Here is a 20882-nt window from a genome sequence, read left to right as displayed (position 1 = left end):
GTCATTTCAAATAAAATTAGTTGATTTGAGATCAGTGTGGTGTTGGTGAAGATGGGCTGTTTTTTTCTTCAGAATTTACCTGACATATCCTATACATAAGAGATTTTAAATACACTTGTACAGGTTAAATACACTTGGCACAGACTCTGTCAAAGACCACAATGTAACATAAGCAAATAAGTACATTTTAAGTACAAATACCACCACTTCAGACTCTCATATAAAAACAAATCTCAGTTGTAATAACCATTTAAGCTATCGGAATAATTCTTACTGAATACTAAAATGCTGTTACACCTTACCTTTTCACATGACTACAAGGGAGCCTTTTAGCCTGACTGTATTTTAGAGTGAATGCACCCAGAAACCAACATGATGTTGAAAAGTCTGTATGACATAAACCATGGATGTCCACCATTCCAGTTTAATTTTAATAATTTGCAACTTGCCTTATACCATACTACTGAACATATGGCAGTAAGTAAAATATATCAGGTTCTTAAGAGCTTAATGTCCAAATGGAGATCAGTGACAAGCAGTACTCCTCGGGGACTGGTATTGTGACTGGTGCTGTTTAACATCTTTGTCAGCGACATGTAAAGTGAAATAAAGTGCACCCTCAGCATGTTTGCCAATGACACCAAGCTGTGTGGTGCAGTTGACATGCTGGAGGGAAGGGATGTCATCCAGATGGAACTTCACAAGCTTGAGAGGTGGGCCTGTGTGAACCTCATGAAGTTCAACAAGGCCAAGTGCAAGGTCCTGTACCTTGATCAGGACAATCCCAAGCACGGATATAGGCTTGGCGGAGAATGGATTGAGAGCAGGACTGAGGAGAAGGACTTGGGGCTGCTGGTTGAAGAGAAGCTCAACCTGTGCCAGCAATGTGCGCTTCAGCCCAGAAAGCCAATCGTATCCTGGGTTGCATCAAAAGAAGTACAGGCAGCAGCTCAAGGAAAGTGATTCTCCCCCTTTACTCTGCGCTTCTGAGACCCCACCTGCGTTCAGCCCTGGGGCCCCCAGCACAAGTACACGGACATGTTAGAACAGGTCCAGAAAAGGGCCCTGAAGATTGTCAAAGAGCTGGGCACCTCTCCTATGAAAACAGGCTAAGGAAGAGAAGGCTCCACAGAGACCATATAGTCACCTTTCAGTACCTAAAGAGGGTCTACAAGAAAGCAGGAGAGGGACTCTTTACCAAGGAGTGTTCTGATAGGACAAGGGGGGGTGGCTTTAAAAGAGGGGAGATTTAGTTTAAGTGTTAGGAGGAAATTATTTACTCAGACAGTGGTAAGGCCCTGGAACAGGTTGTCCAGACAAACTGTGGCTATCCATTGAGGTGTTTATAGCCAGGTTGGATGGGGCTTTGAGCAACCTGGTCTAGTGGAAGATGTCCCTTGGCAAGGCAGTTGTAATTAGATGGTCTATAAGGTCCTTTCCAACACAAACCATTCTATGGTTCTATAAGAACCATATTCACACACATATGGACAAAGGTAAGTTTGGATTCTGTATCCTAACTGCTCAGCTTTAGTACCCATCTAAGTATGATACCTCATTGTCACAGGCACTCATGAGATGAGAGTTACTCCGAGCATCCATTCTTCCAAGCATCATCTGGAAAGAATTGCTAAAAAGCAAGCAAACAAACAAAACCAACAAACTACAACTACAACAACAACATACTTTCCTTCCTTCCTTCCTTCCTTCCTTCCTTCCTTCCTTCCTTCCTTCCTTCCTTCCTTCCTTCCTTCCTTCCTTCCTTCCTTCCTTCCTTCCTTCCTTCCTTCCTTCCTTCCCTTTTTTCTCTCTTTCTCTACCTTCTTTCTTTCCTCCTTTCTTTCCTTCTTTCTCACTCTCTCTCTCCTTTATTCCTCTAGAATTTGGACCATAGTTCATGAGAACTATGTAAGAAACACATCTTTCTGGAGGGGACTATTAATTAAAGTACTACTCTATTTATAATCAGTAGACTTCAACTGCAACTCTGATATCCACTGTGTCTAGACAACAATAAATTAGACTTGCCCATTAGCTACCAGATAATTTTTAATTTTCTATCTAGATGAGCTCATGTTAAGACCATCTGGAGTTTCTGTAACAAAGCTTTGGGCTACTTGTAAATCATTACTAGTTCCTCCATTTTTCAGGGTTTACTGGTTAAAAATAATCATGCCTAGCTAGTGAAAATACAAGGGGACAAACGCAAACAATACCATCATATGAGTTATTTGAATTTTCTTTGACCGATGCTGTGTTTTGAACCTAACATGGTACTGTAAAGCTTGCAATGAATGGGTATAATCAATGGATGGGGAAGCTTCATTAAATATAGACATTAAACAGTATGAAACTCCTTTGTGTCTCAAATGAACAGGTAACTATATATTTACTTATGACGTTTACCTTTAAATGTTATGTATTTAAGTATTGAACTCCATGCCATCTCTGTAAATTGGATCTTAATCTTTCCGTCATTGTTGCCAGCATGTCGACAGGTAAGTCAAAACAAAAAAAGTAACTTGCTCACAGAGCTGAATAAAACTCGTCTTAGCATTAGTATGTGTTGTAATCTCTTTTAGTTTCCCAAAGTTCAAACCATGAAGTTGTTTGTTTCAAAAATATCAGTTCATGGTTATTTTTAATTCAATAAACTTCTTGGCCTATAATTGTGTCACTGATGTTTATTAGTCACAGTGAAGGATAAATCTTTAAAATAAAATAAAAAATAAAAAATAAAAAATAAAGATGTACCAAAATCTTAATTTCCATTACATTTGACTGCATTTTTACAATAGCCATTTCTTCTTCTTTTGTATTTTTTCTTCTTCTCTGTCTCTTTCTCCTTCCCATTCCCAGATCTGTCTCTTTATATTGTACTGATAGGATTCCAGTCAAACTACTGGGTGTCTCGAGAATAAGCTGACCTAGGAAGCACTCTAAACAGTTTTGTACAGATAACAAGCTGGTCTATGAGAATTGAATACATGTCTTTGTGGCTCTCATATATATGTGTATATAATATACACGTGTACATATACACATATAATATTCAGCTAATAATGTCTCAGTTCAGAATCAATAGTCACAGATAGGTTTGTCACTTCAGGTTCCATATTCCATCATATTATGGTGGGAATCATTTGGAATTTCTAACTTTATGTAATTATAAACTCAACCTTAAGCATAACATCAATGCCCTTATTTGCATGGAATAATATGTGTAAAGAAGAAAAAAAATCAAATAAAGATAGAGGCCATATATTTCTCATAGATTTTGTCTTGTATAAACCATTTTTTGTTTGTTTGTTTGTTTTTCATTCTAAATGAGCTCTCCTTTTTTTCCTTTAAAAACTAACTGTGGTGCTGCCGATCATCTTTGGGATAGTGTTGGGATGTGAACCTGATCACATCCCAATGTCATGATGCAGCAAAGCATTTCAGCATAAGCAGTAATTGAGGCTATTCTGAGGGCAATTCATGTTAATCCATATGCTGCAGGACACAACTAATGCATAGTTGTTTTTTCTGAACAAGATCTGAAGCCACTTTTGCTATTTAAGTCGGTTAAAAAAGAAAAAGAAAAAAAAAAAAAAAAAGAAAAAATAGAAAGAAAAAAAAAAAGGAAAAATAAATAAAATAAAGAGCAAACTCCAAGATCTCTTATATAAAGTATCTGCTAAAAGGGAAGAAAAGAAAGAATTCATACTGCTTAATCATAGAGACCTATTTCAATAGACTAGCAGACTCCATTATAAACAGAGAGAAAAGTTTCTCCAGCAAATGATTCAGAACTTCAGAACTTCTGCTTAGGTGCTGGTCTTAAGCACTTAAGCACTCAAGTTACATGCCTAAAATTAGACAGTGTGAAACCTCTGAAGTCTATTGATAACCATAATAGCATGACTCATAAAATTATTTAAGTCAGTGTGGCATTCAGTACAGCCAAGTCCCAGCTGGGACCTTGAGTCTCTAGTATGTTATATACGGATCATAAATAAATGCACAGGATCCATATCACCTAAACTTAACTATGTAAATGATCAGCATTTCCAATTAATTCTGTCATATATCTATTTTAGAATAAGATCAACTGACCTTTGAAAGTACTTACTTCTCTGCTTACAATAAATGGAGACTAGTAGATAACTAACTTTCAGGTGTTTTCAGTTGTGTTGAATCCTACCTAGTATGATTAAAACTACAGCTTTGTTACAGTAAATGCCAGAAGAACTTAAGAGACTGGCCCTGATGCATATTAACATAATGTCAAAAGTCACTATCTAAAAATAGCCTTTGTTTCCAGAGACTGCTGAACAATGATCATATGAATGCTACAATAATAAGGTAGTTAGTTTGAGTAGATAATAGGTATTGCCACGTACTTGTACAAGTCAGTGGTACCTTATAACATCCACTTTGCATATGTTCAAATGACACCAAAAACAGTTTCTCTCAACTTTCCCTCTAAGAGCAGAGAGACATATGCATTGAATCTCTAAAAGTAAGATGTAGATCCTATAGCACCACAGTTTTTTTATTTTATTTTATTTTTTACCATTTCAGGAAAGCACTTACAGTAACTGACAAATAAAGGAGCCTTCTTTCAGTGATGGGGAAGTAGGAAAGGAAATGTTTGAAGGATTAATGGAGAGAGAAACCTCCTGACCTCCTTCCTGTACAGGCAAGGTTGCAGGAATGTCCTCTTTCAGAGAACATTTGGGCAGAGAGCCTATTTTAAATAAAACTGGGTAGAAGAGAAAGAGGAAAACAGTTTTTAAAACTGTCTTTTCTCCACTTGATGACTACTCAGAATATAGAAGGCATGCTTGACTGTACATTTATTTTGGAGAAAAAAAAAAAAAAAAAAAAAAAAGCAGAAAACTACAACTTTATGAAACCTGTAAGGAAGTAGGTAAATAATTACAAATCCTGTTGGGCTAAAAAACAGAAAGGAAGTGCATTAAGGGATGCTTATTGAACAAACGTATAAAGGTTTGCTCTTGTTATGAATGGTGATGGCTGCCCAATGGTCTGTGTTGGATATTGGTTTCTCGTGTTACAGGATCTTATCACTGCAAAACACACACACACACGAACATATAAACACTTGGTACAATTGATGTCTGGTGTCCTCTGAAAGCTTCTGAGAGTGCTTGTAAGAACAGCTTATATTGTACTATAGTCAAACCAGCCTGACAGTTATGAAGAAAATTTAGCAAATTCAGCTTGATCCAGTGCTGTTACCAGGTATTATCACTATGCACATCTCTATATTTAAACTGCTCTCCATGGATGTGCTGACAATAACACTCCCAGTGAACCAGTTATTTTTTATTTTATTTTATTTTATTTTATTTTATTTTATTTTATTTTATTTTATTTTATTTTATTTTATTTTATTTTATTTTATTTTATTTTATTTTATTTTATTTTATTTTATTTTATTTTATTTTATTTTTTATTTTATTTTATTTTATTTTATTTTATTTTATTTTTTCATTTCTAGAAAAGTAACATCTAGAATTTAGTAACTTATTTGTCTAAAGCTCTCAAAGGTAAAAGAGCTTTTGTATATCACTGATGTTTATTGTATGGTCATGCCACAATTGCTGCAATATGCTATAAACATATTAAAAACATCTTAAAAATTAGCTAATTCAAATGCCACAAACCTTCTTTCTGGGACAACAGGCAGCTCAGCAGGTGTTTCCTGACTGAATATTCACCCACTTACTCAAGCAGCCAAAGCTCCATGCCATGCTGAACTGCTAAACTGTTCTTGGTACCAATATTAGCAAATCTGGTTGTGCCTCTTCTCTGTTGTGGTCACAGCAGTGACGGTCGTGTAGACACAGAGTTGGATCATTGACTGTGGAGTGCTAAAAGAGTCACAGGTTATTTTTGCCACAGCAGGCAGCTTGTATGATTCAATCCACCAGAGAGCTGTCACTGAGGAAGAAGGTGCTATTTTTATGTCATCAGGATGGAATAGGACTTCATACCAATTTCCAGCTCCAGTTCCATGCACAGATGTTGCAGATGTCAGCCTACATTTCTAGTGTAATTTTTCAAGAATATAAGTTTTTGTTTTAAAATCCAAACATCCTATGTCATTTTTATTTTTTTTTTTGGGGGGGGGAAGTAAAAAGAAACTCTCCTTGAGACTATTTCAGATCCAAAGATCCTTGAGGATCAGTATACTTATAATGCATGGATCATTTACACGCTAGACCATATCATCTCTTTCAGAGTCATCATATTCTAATATCAAGGCCTCCTGTTCACATACTGCACAGAGCTATTATAGACTATTGTGTCAGGCTTGCCTGGAAGAGTGGGGAGCACTTGAACGCATGGATTATTGACGCAATAGACTGTAATGGTATGTCAATTGTCAAGGCCTATGTGGGGATACTTTCCTATGCGGATCATTAACAAAGAAGCTGACACTCTATCATGTCAGTGCAGCTGCCAAGTGCACACACCAACTCTGCATATTAACACCCCTTATGAAATTCTGAATAAGAAGAGTGTGTGCCCACTCCTGGCACTTGAAATTCACTCCATTTATGTATATTTAATAATTACATACGTGCTCATGCTGCAAAAAGCTAGGGCAGCACAGGAAAATTGGAACCCCTTTAAAAAAAAAATAAGCAAGAAAGACCACAGTAATGACTAGTGCATTGCTGTTCTGCAACACTCTTCAACAGTGATCTGAGAATGCTTTACAAACAAAATAGACTGTGTTACCCCAGGTGACTTCCTGTTTTACAAATGAAGAATAGAACCACAGAAATAACAGAGGATGCTGAAACTGCAACCAACACTTTTGATATCCAGTCCAACAGTACTTGTTACATAAAAAGTGGACATATGAGAATCTTTAGAAATGTATAGTTAGACCACATTTCTCTCTCTTTGACTCTGTATATTTCTGAACAATGAGTTTATGTATATAAACAGAAGAATTCTGTTTATATTCACAGCTCCTCTGTCAAAAGTAGCCTTCTGGGGATTATACACTTTGGTCTGAGTCTTATGCCCATAGAAGTTAAAAAATGAAATTTCTGATTGCAACATCGTCCCAATTTGTCTAGCATTTAATATAGTCCTTTATCACCTCTGATACATGAGATCAGAGTTTAAATTTGCAAAATGCAGTAACTGCAAGCAGTAGATTTTCAGCTTATGGAGATGCATTGTCACTCTGAAGACAATCTGTTTTCTGTAGACTTGTTGGTTTGTAGGGAGAATCAAGAATAATCTTTCCTTAAAGGAACGTGAGATTTAATGATAATAATCTGCATCAAAACATTACCTGGACAATATCCATCACTGAATACTGGAAATTGACCATGTTAGTAATGGAAAATGATACTGGTATCTCTAACGTCAAAACTAGAGTCTGAAGCAAAGCCCACTGAGAACATCCAAAAGCTTTGTATTGTTGTCTAATGGACAAGGACTTAAGACCTGTGTTTGGGAAGGGTGTTCATAAAATAGCTAGATGATGACACAGAGAGAGGACTTACTGGACCCTTTGAAATCAGTACCACTCTAAAATATGTTTACTTAAAGTAATTAGCAAAAAGTGAAATAAATGAAACTTTTGTATTAATCCATTAAATATTTCAATAGAAGGTTTTATTCAGTTCTTCAGTTTTCAGTTGTGGTGTGTTTTTGTTGTTGTTGTTTTGTTGTTGGTGGTGGTGGTGTATTTATTTATTTATTTTGGTATGACAATATTCTGAACATTATGTTAAAAGGAATGAAAAGTAATCCTTTGTTCATATATATATATATATATTTTAACAGTTCTGTCTAAGTGGATACTTCTTTCTCAAATAATTTAAATCCAAGCAAATTATTCAAGTTCACTGGAATGTAACTCACCTAGTCATTGATCAAAAACTAGCACAAACTGCTAGGCAAAGCAGTTTGAATTAAACATATGAAGAATCACAGCAATTAGCATTTTCCAGCAGTCTACTAGGGATAAAAAGAAGAAATATAAATCTACTAAATGACAGAAGTAAATATAGAAGTAAATATAATAAACAGTTCCAGTTAATTAATGCTGAAATTTATTTGCTCAGAGATGGAATTACCATGGGGTTACTAAAACAATGGACTGGTTAAAAGAAAACATATGAAGCTAAATAAGTGATAAGAAAAAGATAAGGCCAAGAAGCCTCAAAGACTGCTGATGTTATGTGGCCACAAATTCAGCTGCTTATATGAAGTTTAGGTGATCTTGCTGCAAAATGATAGGTTGGGAGACTCACAAAAACAAAACAAAACAAAACAAAAGTCTCACTAGATTCTTATTTATCATGTCAATTATTCTAAGAAATGCTCTGGGGAAATCTTAATTTTTGGCTTAACCTAAACAAACAACAACAACAACAACAACAGAAAGAACAACAGCAACAACAAAAAAAAAAAGACAAAAAAAAAAAAAAAAAAGGAAAAAAAAATAGGATTAGACATAACAACCAGAAGTTAACTAAAAATTTTTCACTTACAGATTTTCCTTATGACCTTGTTTTTGGGAAACTATTTTCCTAGAGTACCATCTTACTAGAGTGCTCTCTTTCTCTATATAACCATTTTACCAAACACATATTTTATATTGTATGAACAAGTACCCAATGAAAGCTGGCAGCAGTGGAAAATATTTCTTTTAATACTGTTATGAGAACAGAGATTATTTTATGTTGGTAATATTTCCTTGCAGATGTAACACACCCTCCCATATACAGAAAACCCCATTTATAGATCACTAGAAATGAGTTTAGGTTAATGAGGTTGCAACTAAAACTGGGTTTAAGAAAAGTATCAGGTGAAGAAGCAAAGCAGTTATTTTGCTACAGTAAAACAAGATTTTCTGGGAATTGGGCCACTGACCATTGGAATTCCAGCTGGCACCAACCAGAAAAGTAAACTTCTCAGACACAGGGATTTCCTCAGGGAGAAAAACAGAAACAAACCAAACAACAAGAACAACAAAAACACACAGATATTTCACTGTGTAACCAAACTATTTCACCTTGTTTTGCAACTATGTTTGTTTTGTGACTATTTTTGTTTTGCACATGCTTGCCAGTCCTAGCACTTGAGAAATGAATCTGTAAGCCCAGCCATGTGCCTTGAACACACCATGTGCCTTGAACAAGTCCTCAGATTTGAGGGTGGAGCATGGTTGTGACTGCTGTGGCTGACAAGATTCTCTGAGAAGTAAACACACACAAGACTGCAGTCTAATTTGTTTGAGGAAATACTCTTCTCTTTTTAATTAATGAGTCTTTATTTCCAAGATCAACAGAACACAGGAGAGAGAAGAGCAGTAAGAACTGGATGCAAACAAGTTCAGGTAATCTGGACAATATAAGTAGCAAGCAAAGAGTAGCAACTGTTGCATATAAAAGAAGGTGATTTAAGTAGAGGCAGGTTCTTTTAAATGTATGAAAGTGTAAGATATTCTTGTACCTTAATCTGTTTACAGGATCACAAAGGACAAGGTGTCTGAATTTGAAAGGTACCTCTTGGGAACATATAGTCCAGTTCTTCTACTCAGACTAGCGTTAACTAGGGCAGGTTGTTCAAAGATGTGCCCAGCCAGGTTTTGATTATCTTCAAGGATGGAGACTCTGCAACCTCTCTGGAAAACCTGTGAAAGGGTTTAGATATCCTCACAGTTAAAGAGTTGTTTCTTACGTTTAGGTGGTATTCCCTGCCTTTCAGTTTATGTCCACTACCTCTTGTACTGTCACTGAACACAGCTGACGTGAGCCTGACTCCATTGTCTTGTCTTCCCATCAGGTATTTACACACATGGATGACCCTGGACATTCTCTTCTCTAAGCTGAAGAGTCCTATCTTTCTCAGCATTTCCTTGTAGGAATCACAGTATCATAGAATGGTTGAGGTTGGAAGGAACCTCTAGAGGTCATGTGGTCCAGCCCTTGCTCAATCAGGGCCACCTACAGCAAGCTGCCATGTCCAGGAAGCTTTTGAAGATTTCCAGGGAGAGAGATTCGACACTCCAGCTGTGTCACACCAGGGCTGAACAAAGGGGAAGGGTCATTTCCCTTGACCTTGGCAATGGCATTCCCTTGGCAATGATCCTTGTTGATGATGGCCTTCTTTGCCACAAGGACATGTTGTTGGCTCAAGGTCAACTTGTTGACCAACAGGATTCCCAGGTCTTTTTCTGCAAAGCTGATTTCCAGCCAGTTGTCCCTCAGTGTGTACTGGGGCATAGGGTCATTTCTCCCCAAATGAAGAACTTGTCAAGACCCTTTGTTGAATTTCATGAAGAACTTAGCCCGTTTCTCCATACTGCTGAATGGTGGTGAAGCCACTGTGTTTGATCCACTCCTCACAGTTCTGTATCACCTGCAAACTTTCTGAGGGTGCATTTTTCCTATTAACCAGGTCATTAATGAAGATGTTACATATTCTTGTACTCCTTACCAACCTACTCACTATCATTTGAGGGTGACGAAGATGATAAAGGGACTAGAGGGGAAGATGTATGAGGAACAGTTGAGGTCACTTGGCCTGCTCAGCCTGGAAAAGAGGAGGCTGAGGGGAGACCTCATTGCAGTCTACAGCTTCCTTGCAAGGGGGAGTGAAGGGGCAGGTGCTGATCTATTCTCCTTAATCACCAGAGACAGGACCCATGGGAATGGTGTCAAGCTGAGGCAGGGGAGGTTTAGGCTAGACATCAGGAAGAGGATCTTCATCAAGAGGGTGGTCACACACTGGAACAGGCTCCCCAGGGAAGTAGTCACTGCACCAAGCCTGTTGGAGTTTAAGAAATATTTAGACTGTGCATTTAGTCACATCATCTAAAAATTTGGGTAGACCTGTGCAGTGCCAGGAGTTGGACTCGATCCTTGTGGGTCCCTCCCAACTTGGAGGAATCATATTCTATGATTCTATGATTCTAACTCACTATACTAGTAACTGACCTCCACTGAATTTCATGAGGATGTTCACAGCCTTTGGAGCTTGGCAGTTCAGCCCATTTTTAATACACCTCACTCTCTGTTTATCTGGTCTGTCCCTCACCAGCTTTTCATTTATTTTTTTTTGTTATGGGAGATGGTGTCAAAAGCCTTGCTAAAATCAAGGTGAACAACTGCCACTGCTCTTCCCTGTATGTTCCCTGTGTCATGAAGTCCTTTAAGAGTGACAACTCAACCAAAGTCCAAGCACATGATTTCATAAATTGCAAATAGTTAGGTAAGCCATTCATATGAAACATACTGATGGATTCATAACTTATTTATCCGCATGAACTTACATTGAGGTGTTACTTGGGGGGGTTTAGATGTAGATGTGTGCAGCTGGAGGGAACTTACCTAATATATATATATATATATATATATAATATATATATATAAATATATAAATATATATGCTCAGAAAAAATAATTATATATATATTAAGAAATATATATATATTTATATATATATTTATATATATATATATAAAAAAATAATTATATATATATATATATATATATATCACAGAATCACAGAATTGTCTAGGTTGGAAGAGACCTCAAGATCATCGAGTCCAACCATGTTTTGTACCATGTTATATCTAGATCCAAATTTAATATACATATACATAAAAATACCACTTTGGGTGCAGGTAACACATGAGCTGTTTAGGCTTTACTGGATTATGATGGTCTGGGGATTTTTTTTCTGCTGCTGTTAATCATCCCAGTCAAGTTGAGCATGGGTAGTTCCCAGCCTGTTTTTGACAATGCCAGTGAACAGCCATCCATGTGAAACTTCCAGAATTCACAGATGTTTCCATTATCCCCTGGCAGTCATCCAAGTGCCCAACTGCATCAGATGCAGCAAGCTAATGTGTCACTGGTAAAGGACTTCTGATTATCTGTATTTACTGGAGATAAAAGAATGTGCTTAGATCACTCTGGTGTTCAGACAACTTCATTAGTTATCTATAAATCAATATATTGATTTTTTCATTGCTTGTTAGAGTGTAAAGGAATTTTTTTAGCGGCTGCTTATTCAAGTTCATAGTCTATGTGTCCTCTCTTTTGTGGTCAGCAGCCACAAGGTACTGTGGCTTTCAGTAACAAAAGATTTAATAGAAAGAAACTCACTCTATACGTTGCTTTGAGGCACTAAAACATTTGAAACACTTCTTATTTGAAATCGTAATTAACAAACTGCACTGTTTTCAATAGCCAACCAGCTTGATTCTGTCAGGGTAATTATGATTCTGCAACCACTTTTAAATGTATTTATGAATAACATCCACAAGATCTGATATGTTTTTTATAGCATCTTGAAGTCATTTGCCTTTGCTTACTATCTCATCTGTGTTAAAAAGAATTGTTTTTCTTTCAAACAAATGGATCACTTGGGCCCAAATGTTCTAAACATCAATAAAATTAATCAGGGTTAATTCTGAAATGAGTATTAAACTGAAGATTAAGCTGAGAAAACAAACTTAGAAGCAGGTTCTTCTTAGTCCTGAATTACGAACTGAAAGTGAAGAAGCTTATCATAATCAAGTGATGAGTTGAACTTAGCACTTACAGTGTCTAGCCTTATGAGCAAATAGTGATATTTATTGATGGTATTAAAGTTTTTAAATAGGCTTAGACCTTTTATAATACCGCCGACATTTCATTTTGTGGAACATGGAATGTAGAGGCTCTAAAGTCATGATTAATATTGCTAACAATAATAAGTGGAAATGTAATAGTCATTTTTGCTCGTATTTGCTTATATTATGTGAATGCCTTCAGTGTCTTAAGAAACTTTATGGGGATACAATTTTCCCTGGTTGTGGAAATTGACTGACTTATGAAATTGCACAGAAGGACACAAAAGTGTTTAGATTATTTACTTTAACTGTTAACAGACCAAGGGTTGTGATAGTCACTTTGATATGTGTATCCTAAATACGTAATTAGATGTATTATTTAAACCTTTCCAGCATGTGCTCCTAAGCAGTGAGGGATATGAATGTGTTAAGTATCACAGAAAAATATGCTAATCATCTGAAGACTTCTGAAAGAATGTAACAAGGTCAAAATAAAACCGAAATAAAGTTTTAACCAAACAAAGGAGAGAGGAACGTAAAAGAAGCTCTATCCTTGACTATCTTTGTGAAAGCTACTGCCAATTTTTGCCTGTTGCAACCTAACAGTACAATCAGAGTTCTTTGAGTGATTTGCCTAGATTGTCACTTAAGAAGTCCTTCTCTTCATATGAAAAAATAAAATATGTGAAACACTGAAGATTATCAAATAGTAGATTGATACAAAAGGAAAAGGGTAATAGTAAAGGACTTTTACCACATAATCTTCAGGCTAACCTGAAGAAAGCCAATTATCAGCTCATCTATGCCTCAGTGACCTCCATTCTACTTTTTGATATCATGTTTCCTTTTTCTGGTTAAGTGAATCTCAAAACAACGACAAAGAAATATGCCCAGAATTGCATACAAGATAACAGGTTATAGACTGTACTCTCAACTGACTGAAGTAATGGAACTTAAATTTCAAGATTTTTCTAACTTCTTTCTCTTATTTATTTTTGTTTATTTATGTGATTGTGCATTACTGAGTACACACAGCTGTTGAGAAATAAAACAGAAAGCACAGGTCATCTCTTGTATCTGAGCATTATAAGAATTATATAATAGGAAAAAAAAAAAAAAGGTGAGATTATTTTCCTTTACTATATAAATGAGCATTTTTTTTTGTCTGTTTGAACCGTTAAAATTGTCTAGAATATCAGATATATATACAGTATCTTGCTGTAAAACCATTCCTCTTCTTTAGTGTAAGATAATGAAAGCCTGTTTGACATACAGAAACAGCTATGAAACAGTGGCAACTCACTTCAAAGAATATAAAGAAAATTCTAATTTGGAATAATAACAAGGGAACATCGGTAGCAGTGCATTTTTTTTTTTATTTCTTGGCTAGTGGTTCACTTCTGTCAGTAATATCTGTATCTTGTTCCATGCTTTCAATGAGGATTGTAGTTTTTTGCTTTTTAAAGCAAGAGAAAACAGTCCTCAAATTCATTCTGATGCTTAAAAACTCCCTAGGGCACAGGCTTCCCTCTCAACACATGAGCCTCCAACTCCTATTAGTACTAATAGGACTCAAGGAAAATGTGTATAGAGTTCACAGTCCTGAAAAACTAGAGTCAACCAGATATTCACCACTGCTTCTACGTACACAGGATAAAGCTAATATATATCATAAATAAAGCAACACGTTTTAACCTGTTTTCTTCATACTTTCTTCATATTAGTGGGTAGCTATAGTTAAAAGGCTTTTCAGGTGGATAATGATCCTACTCTCTGCCTTTTAACAGTAGATTTTTTAATTTTTTAGTTGATAAGTTTTATAAGAATCTCATAATATTTCTTCAAGGACAAAATACTTATTAAAAGATAGAAATATTCCTTCCATGAAGCCACTACCAAAGAGTTAGACATTTCATATGCTGAGCTCCTTTTTTGGTTTTAGTGCTCTGGATAGTATTTAACAGAATCACAGAATCACAGAATTTCTAGATTGGAAGAGACCCCAAGATCATCGAGTCCAACCTCTGACCTAACACTAACAAGTCCTCCAGTAAACCATATCCCTAAGCTCTCCATCTAAACGTCTTTTAAAGACCTCCAGGGATGGTGACTCCACCACTTCCCTGGGCAGCCTGTTCCAATGCCTAACAACCCTTTCAGTAAAGAAGTTCTTCCTAACATCCAACCTAAAATTCCCCTGGCGCAACTTTAGCCCATTCCCCCTTGTCCTGTCACCAGACACGTGGGAGGACAGACCAACCCCCATCTCTCTATAGCCTCCTTTAAGGTACCTGTAGAGAGCAATAAGGTTACCCCCGGGCCTCCTTTTCTCCAGGCTGAACAAGCCCAGCTCCCTCAGCTGCTCCTCATAGGACTTGTTCTCCAGACCCCTCACCAGCTTTGTTGCCCTTCTCTGGACTCACTCAAGCACCTCCATGTCCTTCTTGTAACGAGGGGCCCAAAACTGAATACAGTACTCAAGGTGTGAACTCACCAGAGCTGAGTACAGGGGGACAATCACTTCCCTAGCCCTGCTGGCCACACTGCTTCTTATACAAGCCAGGATGCCGTTGGCCTTCTTGGCCACCTGAGCACACTGCTGGCTCATATTCAGCTGACTATCAACCAATACTCCCAGGTTCTTTTCCACCAGGCAGCTTTCCAACCACTCCTCTCTCAGTCTGTAGCTCTGCTTGGGGTTATTGCGCCCCAGGTGCAGGACCCGGCACTTGGCCTTGTTGAGCTTCTTACAGTTGACCTCAGCCCATCTGTCCAGCCTATCCAGATCCTCCTGCAGAGCCTTCCTACCCTCGAGCCGGTCGACACACACACCTAGCTTGGTGTCATCTGTGAACTTACTGAGGGTTCACTCAATGCCCTCATCAAGATCATCGATGAAGATATTAAAGAGGACCGGCCCCAGCACCGAGCCCTGGAGAACGCCACTAGTGACTGGCCTCCAACTGGATTTGACTCCATTCACCACGACTCTGGGCCCAACTATCCAGCCAGTTTCTAACCCAATGAAGCATACACCAGTCCAAGCCAAGAGCAGCCAGTTTCTTGAGGATAATGCTGTGGGAGACGGTGTCAAAGGCCTTGCTGAAGTCAAGGTAGACCACATCCACAGCCTATACAACAGTCTATACAACAGCATTTTTTATATCTGTAAAAAAAAAAAAAAGTGTTTGTATAAACCTGAATATTATATTTATCTATCGATAAATGAATACTCACTTTAATAACTTCACTTCTGGGTACATATAAGGGTATTTTTGTGATACAATTATATCTGTTTAATAGACATGAAGAAAAGAGATGAATCTAAAATCAGAAAAGTACCTAAGGACTATTCCCAAAAGTTAACTTTAGTCAGACATTTCCAGAGCATGATTCAGTGTTTGAAGACAGGCTTTTAATCAACCCCTAGAGCTGTTCTCTCTATGTGGAGTGTATGGGAATCCTGGGATGGTTAGTTCCCCTAGGCTAAAGCTTGCATTTAAGAATAGGCAGTACAAACTTGAGTGTTTCAGCCATGTCTTTTCAATTGCCTATTCCCTGTACTGGCATCCAAAGACTTAGTTTACATTTTGGCTCTTTATGTAATGCAGAGAAGCCTAGGGGTAGGAACAACCAAAATCACGACTCTGCTCAGGGAGACACTTAGAGCTATGAAGAGGAAAAGAACGTGCCTAGAAATAACAATCATTCCAGGATATGATTGCTTTATTCATAAATATGTTTGTTGATCTCACTGCAAATGCTTTTTAAGATGGTGGAGAAAGCTCACGAAAGAGGCCAGAATTACCTCACTGTCTACTGAATCTTAATCCACTGTTTTAATCACAAAATGGTGAAACCAAGGGGAAATGTGAGGGCTGGAAGAAGTGTAGTATATCAAAGTGAACAACAGAAATGTGAAAACTTTTATACCAATACAAAAACTTGATTACTGACTTGGATATGTTTGTCTTTATAGCAATAGTCATTTCAGACCTCATAGTTACTATCTGGTCTGGTTGCAGTTCTTCAGATTAGCCAAGTCAGAACATTGGTTCTCCATTATGCACCTGTGAAGGGGCGACCCTGTCTGTACATACAGACTGTGGAACAAGAGGCTGGAGAGCAGCCATGAAGAAAAGGATCTAGGGGTTCTGGTCAACAGGCTGAGCAAGCTGAATATGAGTCAGCAGGGTGCCCTGGCAGCCAAAAGGTCCAACTATATCCTTGGGTGCATCAATCATGGCATTTTTAGTCAGTCAAAGGAAGTGCTTGTACTGCTCTGTTCTGTGCTGTTACCTGTTATGACCTCACCTCAAATACTGAGTGCAGGTTTGGGCAGCACAGTATAGAAAGAGCATAAAACTATTAGTGAGTGTCCAAAGGAGGGTCACAGAGATTGTGAAGGGCCTAAAGGGCAAGGAGTGTCTTAAATCACTTGCAGTATTCAGCTAAGAGAAGAGAAGCGTGAGGGGAGGCATCATGGTGGCCTGCAGCTCCTTCACAAGGGGAGTGGAGGGGCAGCCGTTGAGTTCTGCTCTCTGGGGACAGCGACAGGACCTGAGGGAATGGCATGGAGCTGGGACAGGGGAGGGTCAGGCTGGGGGTTAGGGAAAGGTTCTGCACCCAGAGGGTAGTCGGTCACTGGGACAGGCTCCGCAGGGAAGTGGTCATGGCACCAAGCCTGTCAGAGCTCAAGGAGCATTTGGACAACACCCTCAGGCATAGGGTCTGATTTTGTGTGGTCCCATGTGGAGCCCAGAGATGGACTCAATGATCCTTGTGGGTCCCTTCCAACTCAGGATATTCCATGATTCTATGATTTTATCTGTATTAAAATAGAGATTGATTATCGAGATAGTGAGAGTAGTGAGAGGTTTTTTTTTTGTTTGTTTGTTTGTTTTTTTTTCCCCTTCCTCCCCTCCCCCCCCAAAAAAAAAGACATGGAGAGACATATAAAAATTTGTAGCATGTTCAGTCTGATGAGAACAGTAGTGATTTTATGCACATTACTTAAGAAATCTCTTACGTGAGGGATGTTTGTGTATAATTGCATATATAGAGATATACATATAGCCTAGAAAGATACCAGACTCTGAATGGGAATTGGGAATGCCTTGTGATAACACTAAAATAAGAACCATGGAGGAAGTCCAAAAAAAAAAAAAAAAAAAAAAAGACGAAGGACCGAAGGACATTTAGGATGATTTAGTCAATTTAGGATTTCAGATCCATTTAACTGAAGGACTCATCTGTCAGTTACAACATCAGACAAACTTCCTAACCATTGTATGTATCTTATCTCAGTGTTCTATATGTCATTCTTCATACACATAGCACTGACTAAACCTCTCTGCTCTGCCTGAATTTCTTGAGCACATATAGTTCCTGAAAACTCATGCCACTAATTATATGATGTAAAGTGACCTGACCTTAAATTGTAGATATATGCTTTCCTCATCATTAAGATACAAAGTCCACTCTAAATCCAAAGATCTACGTGATAGTTTCTTGTTTCACATGTTCTAATACAAGTAAGAAAGATTCTGGAAAACATCAAAAGTATTCCAAGATAGAGGTGTTCTTTACTTTTAGAGCAAACATTAATGGTTAAAAAAGGGACAGTTTAACAGAGTCAGAGCTCTCTCTAGCAACAATTTCAATGAAACACTCCTTGGATAAGATACCTCAGTTTCATTACAGGCAGTTGAGATTACCTGTATTTTAGTTATTAAACTCCCCTAAAATTTCTATTCTGTTAGAGCAAGCTCTGAATTTTCTAGCTTATATTTATTGCATTGGACTTTTCCTGATTACTCTCTGCTTTGCCTAGGACTGCTTCACCCTGAATTAATTAATTTCCAGCATTCTTAATGTCACTTGCTAGGCTCAGATGCATGGAGAAGGAAGCTGTCTATTTGAAACACAAACACACACACACACACACACAAAAAAAAAAAAAAAAAAAATTGTTTCTCTAGGACATGAGACAGACTGAAGGTACCCAATTTTCACCATGTAAAGGTGGTCTCTAATGCCTGAGAAACCTAGTATCACATCAAATACTGAAAACTTTAGATGAAATTTCATTTATTTAAAAAATATCCAGACTGCCAAACATAACATGTAGTAAGAGACTTTCATTTTAATGATTTTTTCTTTGGAAAATGGTATAGATTTTATTCACCTCAAAGGAAGTTGTGGGGAGCTGGTTGTCGGCCTCTTCTTGCAGATAACTAGCAATAGGACAAGAGGGAATGGCTTCAAGTTGTGCCAGGTGAAGTTCAGGTTTGGAAATTAGGAGACATTTCTTTTCAGAAAGAGTGGTTAGGCATTAGAACAGGTTGTCCAGAGAGGTGGTGGAGTCACCATTACTGGAGGTGTTTAAAGAAAGGTTGGATGTGGTACTTAGAAACATGGTTTAGCGGGTAATATTGGTGGTAGGGGAACAGTTGGATGATCTTGGAAGTCTTCCAAATTTCATAATTCTATGATTTTATGATTGATTGATTGATTTATTCACTTCCTTAAGTTAAAAAAGATCACATTCTACAGTTCATCATGTGAGAAACATAGATTCATGACCTTGCTCTGTATGAATTCACAGTGGTATGATGGAAACCACCCCTATACTAGGAAAAACAGGAAATCTGATCCATTTCCCAGTTCACCTTAAAAATAAGGTATGGAAAAATATCATGTCTGCCTGATACAATTTAATTTTCATGAACACATTTGAAAGTTTGGTTTATTGTGATAGATATCAGACATAAACTATTGTAACCTTGCATAGAAAGGGGATTTCGTCTTCTTCCAAGTTTGTTTTTCTTCACTTCTAAATGCTGTTCTTCACATTCTGTGTGCACATGGATATAGGTCATGGTAGTGTGTCTTCGTCTCCTGATCCCTCAGTGATCCTGTTTTGAGGCCACTATGAAATGCACTGCCACATTCCAGAGTTTCACGTGGCTTGTCTATGCTACACAAGCCAGAGCATGAATAAGTGAGGAGGAAGAGTGGCACGTAATATGCCTGCATTGTGGTCTGACTGGGAGAAGGACACAGATAAAACATTAGCCTGACCCTGAGAATTCAGAATCTCTCCTGCGTACCTTAGTTTGGACAGTGTTAAGGTGCTTGTTTTTGACACCAGTGTCTCACGTTAGAAGATGATGCAGAGAATACTGCTGTGGAGTTGTGACACTTCTATGAGCTATTCATTATTTGCAAGTACAGGCTTGATCCAGATGAGCTATGGGCACACAGTCACCTTGCCATTGTATAAACCCTATTCATTCAAAATTAACCCAGTAGCATTTTTGGAGCAAATTTCCACAGGGAGATTGAATATATATCAGACCAATGCCTTACATCACACAGGTGCTCTTTTATTCATTTAAAAGATATTGAGACTAGGAATTATGAAACTGTGCCCTGAGTTCCATGACTTTTACAGGCATCACTGCCATGTTATTGGTTACTTTGTCAGCTCAGGTAACAAGTTTTGACTCCTTATGAACCAAGTGGGTGTCAATACATGAGTTAGGGTTTGGACTTGATAGTCCTCATGGGCTCCTTCCAACTCATGACTTTCTATGATCCTATGATTTAAATAGAGGCCTAAAGAAGAGACATTGGGATGTGGAAGTTCCTTGCAGATGTACTTTCACTTTTAAATGAAAATAGTACTTGACACAACAGGCAGCAAGGATATATATTAAATAATAATAATGTGAATATTAATAACAAATCTACATTCAAATTTCAGACTTACATTAAAGCACACATAACATATGGGAATGAAGCATATTTAAACAAGCACAAGGCTACTTTTTTATTAACACTACTTTCTGAAAGTGATATGAAAACTCCTACTGACTGAAGAGAATGCTTTGAATCTGTACCCACAGGTAGGTTTGAAGTACCATCCCTTGTGACTCCTTTCCTTTCCACCAAGCTTTTATTGTCCTACGTGGAATTCCAATCACAGAGGGCAGCTCATGGAGATGACTAAAGATTCTGCCAAATTTATCTTGTATATTCTCCACATTCTTTGATTTCATTCTAGGCTCCTAAACTCCCACCCAATCAACAGTCCTAGGATAGCCAGTGTAAGTCCGTTAACATTGTAAGTGGACCAGACCAGAGTAATCTGAGAATCATAAACTAGTCTTGTTACCCCACTACTGTTTTGCTACTTTGTCAAACATATGATGTATCAGATTTGCTCTTACGGTGTACCATCTGCTTCAGACCCTCTTGCTCCCCCTTCATGCAC

This window comes from Anas acuta, chromosome 1 (assembly GCF_963932015.1).
Source record: "Anas acuta chromosome 1, bAnaAcu1.1, whole genome shotgun sequence".
Taxonomy (NCBI): domain Eukaryota; kingdom Metazoa; phylum Chordata; class Aves; order Anseriformes; family Anatidae; genus Anas; species Anas acuta.
This window is presented reverse-complemented; position numbering follows the sequence as displayed.